A 6,678-nucleotide genomic window follows, 5' to 3' on the forward strand; every position below is an offset into this window, starting at 1 on the left:
GGCCTGTGTTATCCAGGAGTCAGGCTAGAATAAATGATCACAATTGTCCCTTCTGGCCTTGGAATCTATATATCTATGAATACATAAAATACATAAAACCAAAGTTCAGATGTCTCCACCATCAGAGTCACTAGAGAATTATCCTTCCCAGTCCAGCTTCTTGAGCCAGCCATTGGGCTAGTAACCCGCAATGGAAGACAGCTTTTGAACAACTTGGAATTAAAATGTTAACATTATATTAAAATACAAAAGTTTTGCTTCCTTATGTTTTGTTTCAGAGTTTGTTTTATTCCTGCTAGATGCAAAACATAACAAATATTGAATCTGGAAACCAAACGTCCATCACAGAATTCATTCTCCTGGGATTTGGGATTCTCCCTGAAGTGCAGATTCTTCTCTTCCTGGTGTTTCTAGTGATCTACATTGTGACCATGGCCGGGAATGTCCTCATTGTTGCAATAGTTGTGGCTGACCGGCACCTTCATACCCCCATGTACTTCTTCCTGGGGAACTCGTCCTGTTTGGAGACCTGCTACACCTCCACCATCCTGCCCAGGATGCTGGCCAGTCTCCTGACGGAGGACAGAACCATTTCTGTTAACAGCTGTTTTGTGCAGTTCAATTTGTTTAGCTGTCTTGTGTCTACAGAATGTTCTCTTAGCCTCGATGTCTTATGATCGGTATTTTGCAATATGCAAACCGCTGTGTTATTCAACCCTCATGAATTTCAGGTTCTGCACTGAGCTAGCAACTGGGTCATGGATAGGTGGCTTTCTGGTTAGCTCTGTGACAACATATTTGATATCACAGCTAACTTTTTGTGGCCCCAATGAAATGGACCAGTTCTTTTGTGATCTCACCCCAATGATTAAACTGTCCTGCACTGATACACATCTGATAGAACTTGTGACCCTCATCTTCTCCTCTGTGTTTTCACTGCCCCCATTTCTACTAATCCTGACATCCTATATTTGTATCATCGCTGCCATCCTGAGAATCCCTTCCACCACTGGGAGGCAAAAGGCCTTTTCCACCTGCTCCTCCCACCTCATCGTGGTGACAATTTTCTATGGGACTCTCATAATTGTGTATCTGCTACCAAACAGAATGAGAGAACTAAACAAAATATTCTCTGTCATCTACACAGTCCTGACTCCTCTGGTCAATCAGTTCATCTACAGCCTGAGAAACAAAGAGGTCAATGAGGCCCTGAGACAAGCTGTCAGGAAACTTCTGTCTTTCACAAGAATTCAGATAAACTAAGGTCTTTTTAGATATAGCTATATAGAGATAGATATAGATAGAATGAAATAGAGACAATCTGAGCTAATGATATATAGTTGAGAATCCTCATGTGAATTCACATGAGTATGACTTCCTAGGTTAGACCATTCCTTTATCAGAAAGCACACATTAGGTGCTCCCTACTTCTGGGCATCTGATACAATATTAGTGCAAAATGAGGACAGAGGGTCAAATCCCACAGAATGTGTGTGAGAGAGAGAGAGAGAGAGAGAGAGAGAGCCTGGAGCACTGTGCCTCATATAAGATATGAGGCTTGAACCATAATCAGAAAAGTCAGGCTATGCCGTGAACTAAACTCAGGCCATGTATGAAATCAGATGCTTACAAGTTCACTGTCTGATACATGACCTTGGCAAGGGCACTGCTAAAACACAGGAACTCCTAAGAAGCAACAGATACCGTGTGTGTGTATGTGTGAACACACTTCAAAAGATTAATCCAGATATATCCTGACCCAACATCAGATAAGAGGGCTTGACAGAAGTAATGGATAGAGATGTTTTGTCCAAGACACCTGGAGCAAGGTACAAGGAGAGGTAACAAGCTGAGGGTGAAGAAACATGTAAGGTGGTACATATGTTGTTTGTCTCAGTCTATAAATGACGGGGTACCTCTCTTTAACTCTTTGTGAAGCCAAGGGGACAGCAGACCATTCCCGCTGCTGACTGAGCTGCTCCTTGCCATGGGGCACTCATGTGTTAGCATACCTGTAGCTTCTATGGGAAGCTAGGGCTGTGCCATGAGGACAATAAACCTGGTCGAGTGCCTTTGCCACTGAACCATGCCAGTGGTCTTTCTTTGTGAGTAACATCGAGGTCTGCTGAATTAGCTTGCTGCACTGTCTGCTAGTGTTGCTCACATAAGAGCTCTAAGAACAGTAATGAATTTCAGCAGCAATAACATCTTTCAGAACTTAACAATGCTAACCATATTGGATATCTTTCCCTCTGCAAACAATGGGAATAACAGGTACTCAGCAACTGCTCAGCACCACACAGGATTGGAGGTTTAAGGTTCTCACAGCTGTACCGCTCCCATCTCTGTGATTTGGCACAATTGCAAATACATGAGCATTTTCAAACACACCATATTTCCTTTTACAATTAGCCTACCAGTGAAACATTATTTTCTCTCCAAGAGAGTGTGTGTGCCTGTTTTTAAGGCAGTTCTGGTCACCCCATCTCAGAAAAGATATATTAAAATTAAAGAAAGATCAGAGAAGGGCAACAAAAATGATAAGGGGTATGGAACAGCTTCCATATGAGGAGAGATTAAAAAGATTGAAACTGTTCATCTTGGAGATGAGACGACTAAGGGGGGATATGGCAGAGGTCTATAAAATCAGGAATGGTGTGGAGAAAGTGATTAAGGAAGTGTTATTCAACTCTTCACATAACTCATGAATCAACGGTCATCTGATGAAACTAATTGGCAGCAGGTTAAAAAAAAAAAAAAAAAAAAAGAGGATGGAAGTACTTCTTCAGACAACACACAGTCAATATGTGGAGCTTGTTGCCAGGGGAAGTTGTGAAGGCCAAAAATATAACAGGGTTCAAAAGAGAATTAGATAAGTTCATGGAGGGTAGGTCCATCAATGGCTATTTGCCAAGATGGTCAGGCACTTAGGTCTCATGTTCTGGGTCTCTCTACACCTCTGACTGCCAGAAGTTGGGACTGGGCAACATGAGATGGATCACTCGGTAGTTGCCCTGTTCTTTTCATTCCTTTTGGGGCATCTGGTGGGGGCCACTGCTGGAGGACGGGATACTGGGCTAGATGGACCATTGGTCTGACCCACTATGGCCGTTCTTATGCAGTTAGTACTCGAGGGACCATAAATAGAATATAATAAGCTGCTTCTCACGCACATTGAATCTCACTGCAGGGAACTTCTCTGTCACTGTGTCAGAGAATGGGAGAAACTAGTCTCACCCTGACCACCATGGCAGGTTGCCCAGACAGGTCTGTGGAATGAAGTGAAATGTTTCATCCATTCTAGAGAGCCCTGGGAAGTATTATACATGAGACTTGTATAAAGAGGAAGATGACTAAGACAAATCTGAATAGAGAAAAGGGACAAATCTCATAATATAAAATAAGTGAGCTGGGATTTTCCAAGGAGCCTACGTACCCAACTATTACAAAACTCAGCCCTGGTTAAAAACTTGAATTTTCTCATGAGAAATTTTAAGTGAATTATGTTCACCAGTTTTTGACCAGATCCAGAGAGTGGGAAATTAAGGAAGCTTTATAAGAAGGAAGAAAAATAAAAGATGCAGAAGATATGCCAAGACATCAAGACACAGTTGAAAGCAATCTCCAGTAAAAGAGTGGAGATACCATGATGTTAGGCATTTTTCAATATCATACAAAATATCAATACAGAATATCAAGAAGAGAAGACACAGTCCAGCATGGACTGCCATCGTGTATGAATGATTCCATATTATTCCTAGGAGAGAGAACTTCAATGAATACATAATCCTGTGGTACACAAGAATGAATTGAAAGAGATGATATCTTAAATTTGGATCAGGTATAATAATAATAATAAATATATGTTACTCCAAGATGTAAGAATATTTAGACACGTGTGTCTGTGACACCAGCACTGACTAAGCCAAATTGGCACAGCCTGAATTAATTCAAAAGGATATATGATAAAAATAAAAATAATAAAGATCTTAATAACAAAAGTTCAGCACAGAACAACAGCTGAGATTTTCAAAGCCACCCAGGGAATTGGATGCACAGTTCTGATTACTCCTGCATGGAAAGTAGCTGAAACTCCAGAAATACTTCTATATAGACATTGAGGCCACCTTCAGTAGATTCTTAGACAATCCTTAACCGGCAAGTCCGCGGTTTGAAACACAGCCCCCTGCACAAGGCAGTCCACAGGAAAACTATGACAATAGTCTGAAAGGTAAATAAGTAAATAAAAAGTAAAGAAAGTAAATAAGGAAGTGTTATCTACTCCTTCTCATAACACAAGAACTAGGGGTCACCAAATGAAATTAATAGGCAGCAGGTTTAAAACAAACAAAAGGAAGTATTTTTTCACACAATGCACAGTCAACCTGTGGAATTTCTTGCCAGAGGATGTTGTGAAGGCCAAGACTATAAGAGGGTTCAAAAAAGAACTAGATAAGTTCATGGAGGATAGGTCTATCAATGGCTATTAGTAGAGTGACCAGACAGCAAATGTGAAAAATCGGGACAGCGGTTGGGGGGGTAATAGGAGCCTATATAAGAAAAAGACCCAAAAAATCGGAACTGTCCCTATAAAATCGGGACATCTGGTCACCCAAGCTATTTGCCAGGATGGACAGGGATAGTGTCTCTAGCCTCTGTTTGCCAGAAGCTGGGAATGGGCATCAGGGGATGGATCACTTGATAATTGCCCTGTTCTGTGCATTCCCTCTGGGGCACCTGGCATTGGCCACTGTCAAAAGACAGGATACTGGGCTAGATGGACCTTTTCTCTGACCCAGTATGGCCATTCTTATGTAGTTTCAAAGAGGACAGGATCCATTGTTCTTCATGTCCACTGAGGTTAGGACAAGGAGGAATTGGTTTTATTTGCATCTAGACAGTTTCAGGTTAGATATTAAGAAAAAAATTCTAACTATAAGAATAGTTAAGCACTGGAACAGGTCACCTAAGGAGGTTGTGAGATCCCCGTCACTGGAGATTTTTTAAGAACAGGTTGGACAAACAGCTGTTAGACTTGATCTAAGTTTAGTTGGTCTTGCCTCAGCACAGGGAGCTGGACTAGATGACATCCTGAGATCTCATCCAGCCCTACATTTCTGCGATTCTGTGTCTATTTATATCTGTGAATTTGTTTGTGGCAGACCGTTGTGCTTGTATGTTGATAACTATGGCCACAATTTTCAAAGGAAGTGATGGGCCAGATTTTTAAAGGTATTTAGGCACCTGGTGGGATTTTCAAACATCTAAGTGTCTAACACACATTGAAATCATTTGGACCTTAGTGATTTTGGATGCCTCCATTTTCAGTTGTTTAATCTGTGCTGCCTTTAACGGGGATGATTTTCAGAAAGTACTGAGCACCCACCCACTGAAAAATCATGTCCCTTTACAGTGACTTAAATTGGGCCACTCTAATCTTTTAGATAGCTTTGAAAAATCTTACTCAGAGGGGGAGATTTTTCAAAGGCACAAGGGATAGCTAGGCATCCAGCTCCCATTTCAAAGGCACACCATGTCTTTAAAAATCCTCCCCCTTCCCAAGTGCCAACTCTGAATGCCATATTAAATATGTTATCTGGGCTTCTGCTCATCTGGGCAGTCCCATATTCTACACTTCCCATCCCTCCCTTATGTCTGCCAGGCCTCTGCATCACAAGGCAAATCCACAATTCCTGGGAACTCAGTATAACTTGACTAAGTGAGAGAGTCAGGTCTCGTCTAAATGAACACTTAGTTTGCCACAAGCTGGGGTGTTCTACCGTGCACAAAATATCTAAGTGGATGCTGCTGTCGTACAATAATAGCTCCCGAGTGCACTTTCAGCTACTCCCGCTGCAAAGCAGGCTAGATCAAACGACACTAGGGGAACTGTTAGTGTGTGGCAGCAATGTCCAGACATACTCTGGGTACACAGCAGGCTAGTGTGGGGTAGGTTTACACCCCATCGCTAAGTGTCCATGTAGATAAGCCCTTAGTGACGGTCTGAAAGTCTTGGGGCTTGCATGCTTTATGGCACAGGTGGGAGAGGGATATTAATTAGGTAAGGAGGTGAGAGTAGGGTGTGGCCCCAGACAGGAAGGACATAGAAAGTGAGCAAAAGAGAAACAGACACTCTAGAAAGAAAGAAAGTGTAGCAAAGCGGACTCACCCCTGCAGCACCTCCTGCTGGTCATCCTCGGGAATTAGCTCTTCAACCCAGGAGCGCCCTCTGCAGGCCGGTGATCTGCTTGCCGTTGTCCCCTGTTTCCCTCCCAGGACCCCGGTGCCCTTGTCTCAGGGTTTTGCCTCCTGCAGTACCCCACAGTCTTACTGGGTTTCCCCACCCACTATCCCCACGTCACCTCAGTCGTGGCTACTGCCAGTCTCGGTTTAGCCCCCGAACCCTGGGGCAGACTGCAGTCTATCAGCCGATCATCACAGGCAACAAGGGGTTTGGACTGGCTGCCTTTACCCACCCTCAGGCTGCCCCTCTGCAAGCCCAATACCTAAATGGGCCTCGAACTAGGCCCTGCAGCCTGGGGAGTTACTGGCCTAGGGCTTCCCAGCTCCTAAGGCCTTTCCCCAGCCCTGCCTCACTCTAGGTCCCCTGGGTGAGTTCCCAAGCAGCCCGGCCTGCCTGCCTGCCTGCCTGCCTGCCTGCCTGCCTGCCTGCCTGCC

General features: G+C 43.7%; 1 pseudogene; it reads left to right on the plus strand.

Annotated features, from left to right (window-relative positions):
* Positions 1–299: 299 nt before the first annotated feature.
* On the plus strand, positions 300–1,263 carry LOC113407636 (annotated as a pseudogene).
* The last annotated feature ends 5,415 nt before the right edge of the window (positions 1,264–6,678 follow it).

The sequence above is a fragment of the Terrapene carolina genome, unplaced genomic scaffold (genome assembly GCF_002925995.2).
Source record: "Terrapene carolina triunguis isolate 2854851 unplaced genomic scaffold, T_m_triunguis-2.0 Scaffold233, whole genome shotgun sequence".
Lineage (NCBI taxonomy): Eukaryota > Metazoa > Chordata > Testudines > Emydidae > Terrapene > Terrapene triunguis.